The 20,500-nt window shown below is 35.5% G+C and overlaps 1 long non-coding RNA gene across 3 annotated transcripts; it reads left to right on the top strand.

Moving 5' to 3' along the window:
• The first annotated feature begins 5,577 nt into the window (after positions 1-5,577).
• Positions 5,578-20,128, top strand: LOC145693470 (uncharacterized). 3 transcript variants are annotated; one of them, XR_014132787.1, is made up of 4 exons: positions 5,578-5,766; positions 13,123-13,282; positions 15,609-15,751; positions 19,314-20,128. It is a non-coding gene; the product is annotated as an uncharacterized LOC145693470 (long non-coding RNA). The 3 variants fall into 3 exon arrangements; XR_014132788.1 differs by lacking the exon at positions 5,578-5,766 and adding an exon at positions 7,821-8,838; XR_014132786.1 differs by lacking the exon at positions 13,123-13,282 and having other exon boundaries at positions 5,581-5,766.
• Positions 20,129-20,500: the final 372 nt, after the last annotated feature.

The raw sequence follows: 20,500 nt of genomic DNA, 5'->3' as shown, positions 1-20,500 counted from the left end.
CACTTCTGGTTCATGGAGTCTCTGGTTCGATCCCAGCTCGCGCCAAGTGAACCTTGTGGTGAACAAACATTATGTGCGTGGGTTTCCTCGGGATTCTCCCGTTTCCTCCCACTTTCTTAATTCCACCATTTCATTCATTTCTCATCATCACCGTCTCCTTTAGCCTAGCCTGCATAACCGTGGGAAGTAAAACTCAAAGATTTCATTTCATTTTTCATTTCAAAACCATGTTAGAGAACGTGAATATGAAAAAAAAGTTTCACAAAAGTTTGTTTCCAATTGTGAAAAAAGGCAGTCAGTTTTTGGTCCTATGAAGGTGACGATAGAGTAAACTGTAAAGTAACAAACTGTTTTTCTTTAGATGCCGAGCAGTAAAGCGTTTTGTTTAAGTAAAAAAATAAATTAATAAATAAATACTTTTCTACTAATTTTTTAACTATACATTGAGCCTTATTTATATTAGTTGTAGGCTTGTAGGCCTAAAACCTGTTTTCAAAAGTTTATTGTTTCTGAGTGTTCACTTCACACTATCTTTTATCATTATTTAGTTTCTGATATACACTTGGTATCATTTAAGTTTAACTAAAATTGTAGAACAAGGTCGAATTTTACTGTTTTAATAAACAAAAAAAAAAAACAAATTATAAAGTGAATGTATGTGATTTTTAGTACAGCTTTTTCCAAATATATATATATATATATATATATATATATATATATATATATATATATATATACTTTTTCAAAGGTAAAAATAAAACTGAAAAATGTTTAAGTTTTTGTTTGTTTTTTAAGTCAAAAATGCCTCAAAATGCAATGTACGAATTAGTGATGGGTAAATTCCCGGGAAGATATTTTTCGGGAATATTCCCTGGGAAAATTCCCGGGAAGATTCCCAAAAATGGGAATATTGCGGGAATTTATATGCAAACACAAAGAAAATTGAATTCTACTACTATATTATCATTTCAAAGGTAAGTTCGTTTCTTATCACCGTATATAAAATAACGGTGTTATGTTATTTTATTAATATTTTTTTATATTTAAAGAGTATGCATAAATGAATATTCACTTGTAATATGTTCTGTGCAAGTAAATATGTGGAAAAAATAGTATAGTAAGTCCACATACTTTTACACTGCTAAACAGTTTAAATTTATATGTAAGTGGATTTTCTAAACTTGACTCTACGACTGATATTATAAACATATTATTTTTTTTAAATGTTATAAACAAATTAGGTTCTGTAACTGTCAGAAGACACATGTCTCACTATGTTTCAGAAGACATATTTGCGCACACATGTTTACGTTCACAATATTTGCAAGATACTGACCTAGTTTTATTTAGCACGTAACATTGCCACACACGACCTTTCTTCCTATTATAGGGAGCTGGCTTTATTGCGAGGCTGAGGAATTCAGATTTGATTTACAGGTGCCCCACCCCGTCACCAAGGAACAGATACTCGACGATACCTATTTTTCGAAATTCCATGCGTTAATTCCTATGTAAGAGAAGTCCGACAACCTTTTCAGAAATTCGAGTCAGAGACAGAAGACAGACCGACGTCTATTACCAACACTGGTTCGGGGTGTATTAATTGTACTTCTTCTCTATTTATACATAATTTCTACATTACTTTACAAAGTGGTTCCTTTTCATCATTTGTAAATTAGTACTTTGCTACTTTTTAGTGGAAATGGAAATGGAACTTAAAATATATTATTAGTTATATTAATCTCCAAAGTATTTAAAACCTAAAAGTAAATAATAATAAATTAAAATAAAGTAATTAGTCACATGGTTCTTATAATTTGAAAGATAATCTAAAGAAATCGAAATAAATTCCTTCCCTGGAATTTATGTGCAGGGGGAAAAACCCGGGAGTATTCCCATTTTTTATTTCCCTTCCCACTGGGAAATTCCCACTCCCCATTATTATTATTATTATTATTATTATTATTATTATTATTATTATTATTATTATTATTATTATTATTATTATTATTATTATTATTATTATTATTATTATTTGAATTTTCCGTGAGAGGATCCAGTACCCCTCGCTTTTTTGAGGATACTTCATGCACTCCAGCGGTTTCCTTGGTAGCCTGACCTCCTCAAACTTTATGTGCTGCGACGCCAAAGGATATAATCATTAATTTGTACCATACTGGAACAGATTATTTATTTATGTACTGTAATTACTGTACATATTATATGTACTATATTTCCTTTTAATGTATGAAAAAATAAACAATGTTACTTAGCAAGTTGAATCGCTTGTTATTTGATTTCTTCTAACACTGACTTTACAGTGACACATACCATTATAGTTTTAAAAATGATCAACGTATTACTTTTTATGATTTTTTTTTAAGTTTAACGTCCCAAGGTTATGCCCTTTAGGTTAAAAGAAACAGATGATTAATAAAAATGAATGATTATGATTTTTTTGTGGTCTCCAACTGGGAATCGAAACCGAAACTACGTAGCCTACACAAAAGCCGCACGTGCTAGCCACTAGACGAGTAGAAGGGTACTATTAATTTTGTCATTGATACTTAAAGGAAGTGGGGCTGCATACATTAGAAGTGAGAGAAGGGTTTTTACTTCTGTGTTCAGGAAGCCTTCATGATTTAGTATTTTTTTTTTTCTGTATGCTTATTTATGTGCAGAGTGAAGCAAAAGTAGATCGACAGTAGGTCCAATGGTGTTCACTATAACTACCTTGGGTACCTTGGTCCAAGCCCCACATCAAGACGAAGCGTTTTTTTTTTTTTAATTCGAACCAGGGAGGTCTCAGGAGGGCGCTTACCGCGACATGTAAAAGTAGTAGAAAATGACCGATATTAGTGTCGAATTCATAGTTTTTGCGGTGCTGAGATCAATGGTAAAACTTTCACCTCAGTTTCACCAAGCTTCAGCACGTGGTAAGGCATCTTGTCACAAAGAAATGAGATCACAACACATACAGAGCAGCAACAAAATTACACGAAATACCAAGTGCACGTGCACACGCCAAATATTCCTATCGACCGATCAGAGACAGTTGAAACTTGTTACTCCTCAGCAAGCAACACAACAGGTAGGTGTTTCCTACCAGTGAGCGACAATACTTTACGCTGTGCCATTAAGGAAATACGGGGGATGGTGTCTACAAGCGCGAAAAATATTGACGCTAACGTAAGCTTTATATATATATATATATATATATATATATATATATATATATATATATATATATAGTCAGCGGTGTACCAAGGGGAGTTTTCGTGGTTTCACCCTCCCCTTTAAGTAAAATATTGTGAAACTAAATATTTACAATATAAAAGATGTATATTAACACCTGTAATTATATGAACTTGAAACCTTATATCCCCTCCCCCGTTTATGGGCTTCTGTGTACGCCATTGAATACAGAACTCACCTTAATACTACATGTAACCATCCAGATGGACTATATAAGGAGCGGTTCAAGGAAATGGCTCGTACAAATATCGAAACTATTCCATGGTCGCTGTAGAGCTTCGCGGAACTGGTTGGCAGTGGCGGATCTAGCCAGAGGCCAAGGGGGGCTAACTCCTCACCCGTTTTTTGAATGACAAAAATAATTGAAGCTATTATTTGTATATTTTTGAAAGTTCATAGTAAACTCATAATATACGTATGACAGTCTGGATTCTGCCTGGCCCCCACAGTTTTTGCCTTCTAGATCAGCCACTGCTGGTTGGTGGTTGTCGTTGCCCAGCTAGCACTCAACTTCCGTATGATTCCGCCCGCACAGTGCTCGGTCGAGTTTAAGTTCGGAGGACTAGCAAATATTAGATGAAGGAAGAGTTTACCATGCTAGATTCCAGATTGGTCCATTTGGCGAAGGTATATAGGCATAGGCAGACCTATTTATATGCGAATACACAAAGATAATTAAGCAGAAGTTTGCGTATAGGTATGCAGAAACGTAATTAAAGTCCATCTACTCACTCTCTACTATAATATTCTTATGAGCTCATTTTATTGCGCTTGAAATGTTTTAAAATTCAGATAATAAGGTAGGTGGAGGTAAATACACCATATTAAGGTTGTTGGATTTTTTACGGCCTTAATTTTCATGAAACACAAAAAACACCATATGTGCGTTGCAGAGTAGCCTTTTCCGCGTGTAGAAAAAATGTACCAATGATGCCGCTCACTTCTGTTTTGTACTCAAGGTAAAAGAAAAAAGTGTTACAAACTGGCGTATTTACCAACACGTGCAGGTAATTACGCCAAGTCTAATATTCGAGTAGAAACCTGTAATAAATCTTGTTTATACCGTCTGTATTATATGAACTCAAATATTACTACAGAGCATGGCTGAACCAAAAAATAGAATAATCAAATTGCAAGATGAAGATAAAAAGAAGATGAAGATCTTGGATCCGGATCCGAAATTTCGCATCTTGGATCCGGATCCGAAAAACCGGATCTTGGATCCGGATCCGAAAAACCGGATCTTGGATCCGGATCCGAAATGTCGGATCTTGGATCCAGACCTGAAAAACCGGATCTTCGATCCGGATTCGAAACTCCGTGTCAGAAAATTCGGGTGTTCCGAATCAGCAAAATTTTCGAAATTATTGACAAAGTGATTTTCATTCCTATGCTTAAAATAAGATTTTAAGACACTTTTGGTATCTGATCGTGTGACAGCCTTGCGTTCTCTTCATTTTGTTGATATTTGGTTTTCGTGCCTTAATATGTCACAATTACTCCAAATTTAATTGAGTAAAACTGTCGACTTAGGTGAGAGCAATCTCATTGTCAGATTCGATTCTAGTGGAAATACTTGACCGAAAAGGTAGTAAATCTTTTTTAAAGCGGTCGTCCTGATGGAAATTTGTCCTTTGTTTTCTGTAACACTAGTCAAATGCTGGGATGAAACCTTAGTCTCAAGCCCAAGCTTCTTCATTAGACTCAGGCTGCTTACTTTTCTAATTCTTTCTGAGTTATTGTGGTCACTGAATGAGGCCATTTCCTAGTCGTGATGGGCTAGGTCATTGCTAATAGAACAGCCCATAAAATATAGATCAAATCAAATTAAGGAGCAACTTCCTTTTCTTGCTCTTGATGAGATTTTTTTCTTTCTTTAAAAATACGTTTCTCTGTGGCCGTACCACTCCAGTTAGAATTAAGAATTGTAGTAGAGATGAAGTTCTAAATGGCAATTAATGTATCAAAATCAATGTATTAATGTACTGTATGTGTATACAAAATACTATATGGAGCCTCGAGCAGTAACACGTATCTTTGTAATTAGTAATCCACTACTATTAACTCTGCATAGGTTGTATAAGGAGCTATATCATTCATGTAAACACACACTCTAAAAACGAGTAAGGTTTTGAGAACCATAAAAATATAGTTAAAATTGGCATTGTCGTTGGAAATATAATTGTGGTGACATAAAAAATATTAATCTTATTTGCTATGTTACCAGAATGATACGAGAAATTTCATATGTGCTGTATGAAAAATATTATATAGTTAACGATTTTATTGTCATAAGGATCATCTTTATAGTTCCATTAAAAGAAAAGTATAGTTGTTTCAGCTATTCCATGTTTACGCATGCGCACAATCACATTAGAATCAGCATAAACTTCGTCCGCCATTTTTATTTATTTTTTCGTATAAGTGTTTATGAAGAGAGTTTGTTTTTCGTTTTCGAGAGCTAATTTCCTGCGAAATAGGAACTCGAAGATATGATAGATTTATTTAAAGGTAGGTTTAATATTTTACAACTTAAACGAAATTATGATAGAGTTTTATGTAATGGAGTAATTCAATTTCTAAAACAGTGAAAATAATTCATATTATCTCAGCCGTATATTAAAGTACAGCTTGTCGTACTCTCCTGTTTTAGGAGAACATACTTATATTCATGTGCCAAGTACACTCTTAGTGCTTTAGAAAGTGTTTCTTAGTGGGGAAGCTGTATTGTGCACCCTATAATGAACGGAGCAGGCATAGGTTTTTACCATTTCCAGCCTCAACATCTGCCTAAGTTATATAATGGAATAAAGGTTCAGGGATGCATTTAGAGTTAACTGACAGGAAAATTTGTGATGAAGGTTGGGCTTTTGGGTAATTGCATATTAGGAGATAAAAGTTGGAAAATGTTACTATAGCAACTCATTATACGATACGAAGTAAATTTCACAGAATAAATATTGGGGAAGGTTATAGAATGCTCACCCCCATGGCAGGTTAGTATCCAGTTTGGCTCCTTTCTTTATCAGGGCAAGTCTTTACTTTGGGCAAGGCAGTGACAATAAGCAATGAATCTGAACCGGTTCCCGCAATTATAATTACAGTTTCCAAGAAGGAAAGATGTAAAACAACGTGCCCAGCGGGGCGCTAACACGCCTTCATTCGCTGACGCTCGCTTGGCAATAGTATGTACTGACAGTATATCACTGTCTTGCCCAAAGTAAAGAGTTACCTTTATCAATACTCAATTCACATGGTATTGCTGAGCGAGCGATAGCGAGTGAAGGCAGGTTAAAACTTCTCAGGGCATGTTATCTTCTATTATTATAACTAAATGTAGATATCTGGGCTCTTGCCTAAATGTTGCTGTGAGACGGGTACGGGAAGACTACAGGTTCGAGCTAAGAATCTCACGTTCGAGCGACTCTACGTAGAATCCGGGTTATTCTAGCTATATAGCCCCAGTGAAAGGATTGCTCGAGCAAACGGGTTAGCCCTATACCAAATAGAAAATTCATATGTAAAATACAGTGTGAAATATTTTTCATAAAGGAATGAGAGTGTGAATAGAAGTAATTACTATTAGTGTACAGCGTATTGAGTTGAATTTTGAGTGATAGTGTAAGTTTTGTATGTGTAAGTGTGCTCTTCTACTACCTTCGTTTATGCGTATACCCCATTCGCTGACGCACCCTTCGCTACCGTCGGGCCTGGTGCTGCGCTCCTGCTCTGACTCGGTTAGATAACATTCTTGGTTTTTAGTGAGCGCCTGGTTTTTGGTTCATGGTTTATGCACTTTAGTTTTTATGCGATACATCCACACTATTTACAGTCAGACACCGTAAGTGAGTCTGCAAGTAGTAATGGAGCTACTCATTTAGTGCATTCTCTGCTAAAAGAAACACAAACCTCTAACCTAACCTGAAGATGTAAGAAATGTGTGAAAATTTGGTAGAACTGTCTGCTCGAGTAATGCCCCAAGGAACTCAAAATGTTCCTTCGTGGGTGTGTGTTTAGCGTATGTAACTTTTTTTGTGGGTAACTCAGGTTGGAGCTCACATAGTTCGTATCCCACATAGTGTTCGTAGGTTCTCTTAAGAAAATTTTCCTTGGCTGAAACAGAATTTTCCCTTTTCGTGTCAAATTTTCCCTAGTTTGTGGATTGAGTTGATTTTAAGTTTAACGTCCCGTTTAGCAGCGAGGTTATATGAGACGTGGACCTACTCATTAACATGGAACCACATCAGCATGCGCCGGAAATCGATCCCAGGTCTCCCACGCCAAGGGCGAATACGCTAACCGTTAGCCATGAAGCGCTCTTTCCCTAGTTTGTTGAGTGTTTAATTCCTATGATGCACGGTATGTTGTAAGATTAATTTAGTTAGACAATATATTGAAGGAAGTATGAACTACATTTATTTTATTCATTTCCTTTTCGTTTCTAACTTTTTTAAACAAAAAAGAAAAAAAACATCCAGTCATCAATTGACGCAAATTATGCTACTTTGAGTACACACTAAACTCTGGCTATTGTATTGGTTTATTTCTGAAGAACAAAGATAAAATGGAACATTTATATTGAGCTCCTTCTTGGCTAAACTGTTTTCGTACGTGCCTTTGGCGTGGGAGACCCGGGTTCGATTCCCGGCGGGAGCTCATGTGGTTCGGATTCCACGTTAATCGGCAACGTTCTAGATTACTGGTCCCCCTTCCCATTGAGCAATAATAAAGACAGAAAACAACGTACCCTGCGGGGCTCTAACCCGCCTTCACTCGCTAACGCTCGCTCGGCAATACTGTGTAGATTAAATGTGTAAACTTTAGTAGAGAAAGAAACCAACCCAGCTACTAACCTACATGGGGGACCAGTAATCTAGAACCTTCCCCGTTAATCAGTAGGTCCCGTCTCATATAGCCTCGCTACGCAAAGGGACGATAAACTCAAGTCAACAACTAAACATTTATATTGTTTAATAAGTCAGTGCGAGAATTTCCGTAGATTTTGACGTTTTATCATAAAATTTCCCTTTTCGCTAAATTTACTTTTGAAATTTTCCTAGATTAGGAAAATTTCACTGAAACTATGAACAATGAGTCCACGTTAATTTTCAGGACCCCGTCTCATCACCAGAGTGCAGGAGGGATTAAAGCTCCAGTGGCGGTTCTTGAGGGAAGTCACACCGGAAAGGATTACCATTTTATTACTAGTGTCTAATAAAAGAAAACTTGATACTCAGCATTACTCGAGCACACGGTTCTACCAAATTTTGACACATTTCTTACATTTTCAGGTCAGAATAAAGTTTTGTATTTCTTTTAACAGAGCATGCACTAAATGAGGAGCTTACTAGATAGTGCATGCAGCAAGGGTGTAGTCATAGGAGTTCCGTCGGGGCCAGTCCCCCAGATGATTTCCTGAGCATCCAAATACCAAACTTTTAAAACATTGCCATTAGATTACTTCGTTTCAGTCATTTAAAAATAACAAAGTTTACCGATTCTTACTGATGGAAAAATATCACCATTTTAAAAAGCTACTGTAAATACTACCATTAGGCCTAAATAATGGTGCTAAACTGATTTGTAAGTACATTATATTTTTTATATGCTGTAACTAGTGGTTAAGAATACATTTTAATCAACTGGAAAATTTGGTGAAAAACTATGTTTTTATTCCGTTTCTCAGTTCGGATCTCATTCGGTTTTTTTTTTTTTTTTTTTTTTTTTTGCGCAACTTGATGTAAAACAGGAAGCGAGATATAACTGTTAGTAAAATAATTATGGTGTTTTTATTTTGGTCACGAATAATGAATAAATATTTTTGTCAGGAAATTAAGTGAAATATAAAAAAAAAATCAGTTTATGGGCAAGATTCTAGAACACAGGTCCTCGCTCTCATTTAGCTATAATAAAGACAGAAAAGAACGTGCCACAGCGGGGATCTAACCCGCCTTCACACGCTAACGCTCGTTCGTCAATACTATGTGGATTAAACATCAAACTTTGGTGTACAGAAAGGAATCAATCTAGCTACTAATCCATATAGGGGAACATGCGTTCTAGAACCCTCCCGTCTTCTGTAGATAGATTCTGTGTAAAAGAGCCTAAATTGAAATAGTTATGCACAAAGGTATAACGTTTGGTCCTGGCAGTAGTTCTTGGTTACGCATAATTAAAACTAACTTGTACATAATATTTATGGTGATAAAAGCAAATAAATAAATGAGCAGTGTTTTATTTTTGTGGACGGAAACCAAATTTTCCTGTTTCTTCAGGTTTCAAATCACTACCTGTAACACTTTTTTTTTTTTTTGGCTTTGTACATTGTAGCTGCTCCCGCTTAAAAAGCGATGGGCCCCTCCAAGATAAAACTTCTGCCTATACCCCTGAATGCAGATGACTTGAGGAAGGCTCAGTATAAATATAGTAGGACATGTATAAATATAGTAGGACATAAAAAAACTTCCGTAAATAAAAGATGAACCAAATTGTGCTAGGTGGCCACTAAAAAGCACGACCTCTATTTAACCGATTCAGGGCAGAAGGGTAGAGGGATATTCGAGCAGTTGAGACGGGTGTATCCGTAGGGAGCAGGCGCGTCAGCGATGGTAGGTATACAAATAAACGAGGATCGTGAACTTACATGTACAAGAGGGGGCGCGCTGGCTCAGTGGTAGAGCGTTCACCTCCGGTGCTTGGGGTCCCTGGTTCGATCCCAGCTCGCGCCATGTGGACTTTGTGGTGGACACACCGTGCTCGTGGGTTTTCTCGGGGTTCTCCCGTTTCCTCCCACTTTCTTCATTCCACCCTATCCACTCATTTCTCATTATCACCGTCTCCTTTAGCCTAACCGGCATAATCGTGGGACGTTAAACTTAAAGATTTCTTTTCATTTTTTACATGTACAAGAGGAATTTAAAACTCCAGTGGCCGCTCTTGAGCGAAGTCGCATCGGAAGGAATTGCCATTTTATCACCACCGTCCAATAGATTAAAACTTAATGTACCGTACTAGTCTTAGTATAATACATTAACAATGAATTGTGTATCAACTTCCTTAGCTTATGCCAATGAAACGTTTATTTTTAATATTCTGACTTCCCTCGAGAACAACCAATGCTCAATTGTTTCTTTTATTGTAGCTTATTTGAATTTAATGTTATTTATCGATAGAAAGTTCGATTTCTTTACCTCCTACTCAGAAGCCTGGGAAAAAGTTTGTTTTTCTTTATACTAAGGACACATCAGTTTAGTTTTATTTGAAATTATTTCGACCCTGTGTGGTATCTTTGTACGTAATTTTCTCTCGTCACTTTTTTTTTTTTTTTTTTGGGCGCGGTGGCTCAGTGGTAGGGCGTTCACCTCTGGTGCTTGGGGTCCCGGGTTCGATCCCAGCCCCCGCCAAGTGAACTTTGTCGTGGACAAACACCGTGCTCGTGGGTTTTCTCGGGGTTCTCCCGTTTCCTCCCACTTTCTTCATTCCACCATTTCATTCATCTCTCATCACCACCGTCTCCTTTAGCCTAACCGGCATAACCGCGGGACGTAAAACTCAAAGATTTCATTTCATTTTCTTGTTTTTTTCTTTCTTGTTAAAGGACATTCTTAAAATATCAAAAGGGCTACCGTTGATCAGTAATAGAGCATTCACTTCTGGTGCATTGAGTCCCTGGTTCGGTCCCAACTCGCACCATGTGAACTTTGTGGTGGAGAAGCACCATGTGTGGGTTTTCTCATGGTTCTCCCGTTTCCTCCCACTATTCTTCCCATCATTCCATTCATTTCTCATCATCGTAGTGTCCTTTAACCTAACTGGCATAACCATGCGATGTAAAGCTTAATGATTTCATTTTCATGTGTAATTTAATCGGTGAACTAGTGTTCAGCGGTATAACTCCTAATATTGCATAGTTTTACATTTTCGAATGCTACTACTGTTAAAATAACGTTATGTACATGGCCGTTAATGGCTCTAACATTGAGTAATAAACTTATATTAGAATTTAATAAAGTATCTGAAATTGATAATAAAGTATTTCTTGATTGGAGATAATGCTTTTTTGTCTGCCTTTTTGAATTTCTTGAATCCGTACTACACATGACAAGTTTTGCAGGAACTTGATATTGGTTAGGCAACGAATATTGCACAACTTGCACATGCTGGCCACTATACTGTAGCCGCTGTATCCCTGGCTCTGACGGCTATGCGAAAAAGAAATCGAGGGTTTATACTACACTGACACTCCCCCCCCCCCCTACAAGGCCCAATGAGTGACCGAGCTGTCACCGCGTTGACACGGAAAGCAGACGTTGTTGCCACTCTTTCTTCTTCCTTTCGTTTGTGCATAGTTGAGTGAAAAGTACTTTGAGATTGTATTCGATTATTGCAACTTTGAGTTGTTTCCTTTCCGTTTTGGGTGTGCTCTTAAGAATATTGTTGTATTTAATTGGTGACAATGGTTAGTTCTTCAGAACCGAAGCCAAAGAAAATAGGAGTGTATAAAGGACAAAACCGAGAATTTATATGCAGACTTCGTGAATATTTCGAGAACTAGCGCGATAATGGAGGTCCTCTTCTTCCTGTGACCAGTGTGGTGAACAGAGTTGCTGATGTCTTGCGTGTGGGAACATCCACTGTTTAGAACATAACAAACTAAAAATGTTCCGAAGAACTTAATTCTCCTGCAGTTTTGGTTACTCCAGGCAAAAAAAAAAAAAAAAAAAAAACTTTTGTATAGTTTTCTTACACGGAAAGTTTAAAAAAGCCATGAAAATTCAGGATTTCTTAAGCAATTCATTTCGATTAAATTCGCTTGCTTTTTCTGTTTATTCTTAGTGTACCTGTATACGGTTAAACCCACGACAAATTGGCAACATTGTTTTGGCCACGTGCAGAACTGTCGGAGCCAGAGAGGTAGCGGCTCTAGTATACTAAGACACCGGTTCAATAGCCAATAAAGACAACCAGCGGCAGACGGAATAGGATTCGAAAGTAGTGTATGTTGTAAAGGTACTTAGGATTAAAAAGTAGTGTATGTTCTAAAGGTACTTCTTTCGTTTCACAATTTAGTACAGGAAAATGAAGGTCGTACTTGAATAAGGAAAACATATAATAGTCAAAAAAGCTAACATTTCCGTTTTCCTCATAAAATCCGGCTCTATGCGTGATTAGAGTGCAAAATTAAAAAGGTTGTATAATATTTTAAAAACTGTTTAGGCGCAGAACAGGGATATTGAAAGAAAAGATGTGGAAAAATGTTAGATTAGTAATACATAATACAAAATGTTTTATTACAAGGCTTCGGATAGTCATGCACTAAAAACCTCAAAATATGCATGCAAATATGTCCTCTTTTCTGTTTGGTATGCCGAACTGCAATCATAGATAACACATAACCAGCTTACTTGTCTCTTCAAAACTGCTGGAGTGTTATCATCAATAGATAAAGGTGACCCCTGTTTCAACTGGATTCCATTTCAAGGAATTTATTTGGTCAGTGACATTTCGTAGCAGATTTCTGATCACTCAACAAGATAGAAAATCTGTGCAAAAATAGAATTTCCGTCCTAGCAGGGGCAATTTTGTTAAAAAAAATCATCGATAAATGAGTTATATTTCCATGTTCACTTACAAATTATGGTCTTTGCAGCAGATACCATTGAATGTGCATTGGAAGAAAAAACAGATGCTATAAAATATGCAGTCTCGTAAAATACGATAAATATGCATTTGCATAAGAAACATGGAAAATGCATAACTATTCGAAGCCTATTTGTTACCTAGCCCACTGAAATTTAAATATTTTGCTACGAAAAATAATGGTTCTTGAAATAAACATATGTATTTACTCCTTCATTTTTCTGATAGATTGAGATTGATTTCACACATAAATACAAAGTATTACGTCTCTTAGAGAAGTGGCTAAACCTGAACACAAAAGTGGAGGAAATTTTGGTAAAGAAACCTAGAAGTTTGCCAGAGACACTATATTTAACAACAGTACTGAAAAGAGAAAATCTTAATTCAGGTTAGTGTTGATATTTTTTCCCCATAAGGAGAATGTGTTTGCCTTTGCTTCGTTTTCAGCAAATAAATGTAATATATTGTTGTAATAGCAGAATTGCAGGAATACAAATTGATTTATTTCAGTGTGTTTGATACAATAGTGTTAATTACTATTGTTAATATTATATTCTGTGCTGCGTCATTTGGGTAAGTCGAAGTGTAGAGAATATAGAATATTCACTGGCTGTACAGAAGATTCCATTCCGGCATTTGTGAGGTGTGACTGAAATATTCCACGTTTATCTTTAGATATCCATATCATCTCTTGAGGAAAGTCACATCGGAAAGAATTGCCATTTTATCACTACCGTCTAATAGAAGAAAACTTAATGTATCTTACTAATCTTTGTATAATACGCTAACAATGAAATGTCGATCAACTTCCTTAGTTTATACCAATAAAACGTTTATTTTTAACATTGTGACTTTCCTCGAGAACTACCATTGCTCAGTTGTTTCTTTTATTGTGGCTTATTTGAATTTAATGTTATTTATCGATAGAAGGTTCGATTTCTTCATCTCCTACTCAAAAGCCTAGGACAAAGTTTGTTTCTCTTTATACTAAGCTGCAGTCTATCTTGAAGAAAGTCACATCAGTTTAGTTTTATTTGAAATTATTTCCACCCTCTTTGGTATCTTCGTAAATAGCTTTCTGTCGCTGCTGCTTTTCTTGTTTTCTTCTTTCTTGTTATAAGACATTCTTAAAATATCAAAAAGGGACTACGGTTGATCAGTATTAGAGCGTTCATCTGTGGTGCGTGGGGCCGTTGTTCCGATACCAGTACGCGCCTATTGAAAATTGTGGTGGACTAACACTGTGTGAAGAGGTTTTCTCGGGGTTATTCTATTTCCCTCCACTTTCTTCATTCCTCCTCTTCATTCATTTCCAGGGGGGCCGCGGTGGCTCAGTGGTAGAGCGTTCACCTCTGGTGCTTGGGGTCCCGGGTTCGATCCCAGCCCCCGCCAAGTGAACTTTGTGGTGGACAAACACCGTGTGCGTGGGTTTTCTCGGGGTTCTCCCGTTTCCTCCCACTTTCTTCATTCCACCATTTCATTCATTACTCATCATCACCGTCTCCTTTAGCCTAACCGGCATAACCGTGGGACGTAAAACTCAAAGATTTCATTTCATTTTTTTCATTCATTTCCATAATCGATTTCTGCTTTAGCCTATACGCAGTTCCATGGAACGTAAAACTCAGATTTCATTTCTTTTGAAATATCAAAATAATTAAAAAAAAAAAAAAAAACTACACTTTGCGCCATCAAGAGCAGTATCTCTATCCTTCGTGATTCTGGAACTCAATGAATAATTAACACTTCTGACCAGAGTATATACACTTATTTATTAAAACTAAAATACAATGTAACAGTTTCTATAATATAAATGTCTATGCTCTGAATATCTCTTTCAGTTAGTGTTTGATGAAGACAACGTTAAGTTAATTTAGTTTTTAATAAATAAGTGTATATACACTGGTCAGAAATGTTTATTATTCCAAGAGCAGTATGTAATTTTTATTTAGAATGTATCTAATAGCGTGGATTTGCAAGTATGTACATTTTTGGTATAGAGTTTGCTATTTTCCACCATAGTTTCTCAAGGTAGTACCTTCAGCGGGAGAAGCTCAGTTACAGTAGTTCAAGGTAGCACTTTTCTCATGGTAACTCAACTGCTAAGAAAGTAAATACAAGACCTCAGGACATGTTTTATAGGTCATTGACTTATTATTGATTACAAAACAAGTTACGAGTCAATCCTTTTTAGCTGAGCAGTGTTAAACTGTCATAGTTCTAGTTTAAAATGGAAAATAACTGGGCCTTTTAGGGTCAGAAGAGCATGCTTTGTCTCGGAAATGGAGCAGGCAATCGTGACATTGCTTCAGTGACTTGACCCAGGTGTTTTTTTTTTTTTTTTTTTTTTTTTTTTTTTTTTTTTTTTTTTTTAATGTAGTTACCATGCTTTGTACCCCTGGAATAATTGCCTTGACGAGCATGGTGACATATGTTCAAAATATATGTTTACAGTGTCTTACTACTTGTGAATATGCCTTGGAAATAAAGTTTATTCGTGGGAAGTCTTCGCTTTTTTTTTATTAGCATGATAACACATACTACCGAGTAACTTATGGTTTAAAATAGTGACACAGTGGCTGTAAATTTGATTATGTAACGTAACAAGTATTTCCAAGGTGATGCCTTATACTAAAAGAGAACGATAATGAATGTTTCACAGTTTATTTTCTTAAGTTTGAAAGGGATGCTGAATGCTTATTCTTTTCTTCCAGATACAAGAAGCACAGTCCTTTTTACTTTATTGAGAAGACATTTTCCTGTAGTAACATCAACTGCGAGGAAGAAAGACACAGCTGGAACGTGGAGACTCATAAAATACGAAAGCCAACAAAGATTCTCCTTTTTTCACGTAAAGGTAAAAATAATAATATTTACTTTCATTTATGAAATTACAAATTTGTATAATTAGCTAGTTTCCAGGCCTTGAAAAGTAAGAAGTGGGAGAATGTATTCTGCTTCATCTGAACAAAAAATTCCAGGTTTAACACAGATAAAGGGAATTTGGATAAGGATGAGATGGTATCATCTAATTTTATCAATAAGAAATAGTATAAGTAATGAGTTAATATTTTTATTTCAATAAATGTACATAGTTATATTACTGGCGTGTACAAACCAATTATTCACTCCTTATTTGATATAAAACTTGGAAAAAACTTTTATTTTACTGTTCTAAGAAACGGACCATGTGGTCTTATATTCATAATAACGAGCCACAGCCCCGTTGAAGGAGTCCTGATAGTGATTACGAAATATCGGTGAAGTTATTAACACTAGGAGGCGAGTATTTTAATATCTAAAATATAGCATCCTTAACTGTACTTCCTTACTATAACCGGAGGTGGGGGAAATTTACTACTTCCGGTTTTAATATTAATCTACGTAGAGCAAACACTTAGGTATATCGAGAAGCAGCTTTACACAATCAATTTAGTATTGCAAGAATAAGAACCCATTTTTTATCTTGAAACCGTATTCAAACCGGAAGTTGCAAAGACCAACCACTTCCGGTTTTAACGTTGATCGCTATAGAATTGAAACGGTAATAGATGGCAGGAAGCGGTTTTCTGCAATAAATTTAGCGTCTCAATAGTATTTTCTATTTCTAATATATACGAAGAAAAGGAGAGGTAGAAATTACAATAATTTTCGATTGTAATATTGAAAAAAAATATTATAGCATACAAACCAAACTCCTTCACGTGGTGTACACGTGGCAGTACTACTTGTTTGTACATACAATATATCCCATCAATAGGTAATTTAAGAAATTATAAGACACTATTCATAAATTGTGTAGTTTGTCACGAATTATAAATAACAGCAAGAACAAATCTAATATTACTAATTACAATTGCACAGTTACTTTTTTAATTGCTAGTTTATATATACGGTGAGTCATTTATAATATTCAACCTTAAAACGGAAAACCAAAAAAGTGAGAGAAGCGAAACTGTGACAAAGCAACTAGAAGATAAGGGTACACACATATTAAGCATCAACACCCGGAGAACAGTCTTGCTAGTGTAATATAAAGTTAGGTTTTTCAGAAAGCAAATTGCATACTATCTTATTACAAATTGCAAATCTACGCTTAAAGAGAAAACAAACAATACCACAATTGATGTTCAGTGGTGGAAACTAACAACCCTAGTTTCCCAAACATGAAAAGAAAAAAGAGGGCGCGGTTGCTCAGTGGTAGAGCGTTCACCTCCGGTGCTTAGGGTCCCTGGTTCGATCCCACCTCGCGCCGTGTGGACTTTGTGGTGGACAAACATCGTACTCATAGGTTTTCTCGGGGTTCTCCCGTTTCCTCCCACTTTCTTCATTCCACCATTTCATTCATTTCTCATCATCACCATCTCCTTTAGCCTAACTGGCATAAACGTGGGACGTAAAACTTAAGATTTCATTTTCATGGAAAGAAGAAAAAACTTGGAAGGCTTCTACAATAGAAATGATACGAGGCAAGCTTATCGAATGTACCTTAGTGTCAAACAGTACACTCAATACTTGATATATTGATACGTACAAAATTGTAACAAATTAAAAATTGAACTTTTTCAAAATGTTGTTCTCGAAAATTATCTCTCGAACGGTTTGAGATATCAAAGAACAATAAAGTTATTATGGTTTTAATGTTTTTCGAAAGCAATGTACGTAATTAAATGTGATAGTTACATATTAAACTTTCCAAAATAAAGCCTTTGAAAAGTCAAATTTTCAGTTTGTTATAAGTTTGTTCCTATCTCTTCGAAATACGTCAAATCTTCATGGTAGTATTTTACCAAAAGGTACATTCGATATGCCTTGCCCCGTCTGTCTTATTTGCGTTATTACTATTGTGAAAACCTTCAAATTTTGTTACTTTTTCATGTTTGCTATATTGTAGTATTGTTGGTTTGCAACATTGAACAATAAGTTTGGCATTGTTTGTTTTCTCTTTAAATGCAGATTTTAAATTTGTAATAACCTAATGTGGTGTTATTTAAAAAAAACTAATTTTATATGGGGTTGACATCACTGTTCACTGGATGTTGATGCCTAATACAGATTAATGTGTCCCCCTCCCCCTACTTGCATCCTACGAAGTTTCGCTCCTCTTCCTCTCTTTTGGTCTTCCCGTTGTAATCATTGGAGTTTATAAATGACGCACCATATATATATATATATATATATATATATATATATATATATATATATATATATATATATATATATACAGTACATTGTACAGCGTGTGAATGAACTAGACCACAAACTGTAACAAGTGATTCCTCACATTATAATTAAAAAAAATGAATCTGCGGTTAAAAGTGCATAGTTTCGGAGTTAAGACTGCCGAAGAAGTGACCAGATTAATTTTAAAGGTCCATAGCTCCATTAGTATGTGCCCTATCCAAATATCCATTTTTGAGAATTCTCCAGTTGCATAACGATTTTTAGACAGACAGTTTGGGAGTACTCATAAAATTTTAACTAGTCCCAAACTGCTTCTCTAAAAATTGTCGCACAAGTACCGGAAGATTCTGAAACAGATATTCGGATTGTGAAAACCTTCAAATTTTGTTACTTTTTCATGTTTGCTATATTGTAGTATTGTTGGTTTGCATCCAATTGAAATATGCTCCATAGGAGTGGAGCTGCGGAACTTTGAAGTTAATTTTTTCGCGTTTTAGGTAGCTTATAACTCCGAAACTATGCTCTTTCGACCACACTTACTTTCATGTGAGGAGTCACCTGTTCATTAACACTTTTTATATATATATATATATATGGTGTCTCAAAAGTCCCCTGACATAGGGTAACACTGTTATTATCAGAGTTACAACAAAATGTAAGAGTAAAAAACATCTACAAATATGATGTTTTCACTCTAAAGTGAAGGATTTTTTTTTTTTTTTTTTTTTTAATTGGACGAGCCGTTTTGGCTGTACACTCTTCATGCGCCCAATGTTAAACGAAAATGCAACGTTGGCATTAACCTAGACCCACAACATAAGTGAATGAATTTACTGTTTGAAAGGTTGTCTCTCCGTCGACATGTTAGCGTAAAAGACAGTAACTTCATTCACTTATGTTGTGGGTCCAGGTAAATGGCAACGTTGAAGTTTCGTTTAACATTGGGTGCATAAAGAGTGTACAGCCCAAACGGCTCGTCCCATTTAAAAGATCTTTTCACTGTAGATTGAAAATATCATATTTGGAAATAGTTTTCCCTCTTACGTTTTGTTAAAACTCTGATAATAATAGTGTTACCCTATGTCAGGGGACTTTCGAGACATCTTACATTATATATATATATATGTGTGTGTGTGTGTGTGTGTGAGTGAGTGAGTGAGTTTGTAGCTTTAAGATTGGTTTTGACTTCCTTTACAATTTATGGACAATTTCTTATTGAGTATATTTGGTTTCAGGCTATAGATGAGTTGGTGCCTGAGTGGAAGGACATAGAAGATGAGAATATTCTCAAAGGGTAAATGTAAAGGCTACAATTTTTGTAATACATTTTCCTTCAGAATATCCATCTATCCACAACCAACAGGTTCCTTATGTAATCGACAATATTCTGATCATGCACTCTTGTATATCTGGCCTGCTATTCAAGTTTGGTTTTAAAAAGAATAAAACTTGCATAACGTCTTTTCCAACTGTTCTTTCATAAACTTCTACATCAAATCTTGGAAAGGCTGATCATTGGTTGATCCTTCATAAGTTTCTACATTAAAATTTGGAACAACGTGTACACCAATTCATAAGTCACAGCTGAAGCAACGGGTTTTGGAACACTTTCAACGAGGTTATGGTGAGAAACATTTGCAGTAAACACCTGTTAGGCTGTTCGTGTTTCTGGAGATGTTTTCTAAGCGACTTAATATTTAGAAAATCACGAAAGCAGTATTTTTCTCCGTCGATATTTGCTACAGGTTACAACTTGTGGAAAAAACGAAAGCGGAGAAGAAGATATTTAGGCGATTTAAAGCTAACTTGCACAAGAATGGTGGTATTGTTGATATACGGATGGTGTTGTTACTAGTATAACTTGTTAAAGAAAAGAAGTATAACTTGTTAATCCTTATTAAAAAGATTACTTTGTTTCAAGACAAATATATTTTGGATATATAATGTATACGTTACTTATATTAAGTTGTAATTTAATATAAAATATATTGTGTTGGTTATGAAAAAATAAATACAATTAAATGAATTCTGATAAAGTCTGCTTTGTGCATTCATTAGCCATTACTTACTATTCTAAAAGAACTAGGAATTACAATAAATAACAAATTATTGTTTTGATGTACACTGAAGGCAAAGTTTCCTCATGACATTTTGTTTAATAGCTTCTGATGGATCGTAGTAATTTTTATTCAAAGTATCTTAACAACTTCATATTTGCGTACTTTTATGTATGATATATATATATATATATATATATATATATATATATATATATATATATATATATATATATATATATGAGACGATTTTTTTTTTTAATTTTCGTTACTACGAGATTTCTGTTAACTTCCTCTGGGGGTTCCTGTTTGCTTAATCTGAGTTATCTTACAACATATTATGACAGGAATCCAACCTGGGTCTC

The sequence above is a fragment of the Thermobia domestica genome, chromosome 8, assembly GCF_964235325.1.
Source record: "Thermobia domestica chromosome 8, izTheDome1.hap1.1, whole genome shotgun sequence".
NCBI classification, from domain to species: domain Eukaryota; kingdom Metazoa; phylum Arthropoda; class Insecta; order Zygentoma; family Lepismatidae; genus Thermobia; species Thermobia domestica.
This window is presented reverse-complemented; position numbering and strand designations above follow the sequence as displayed.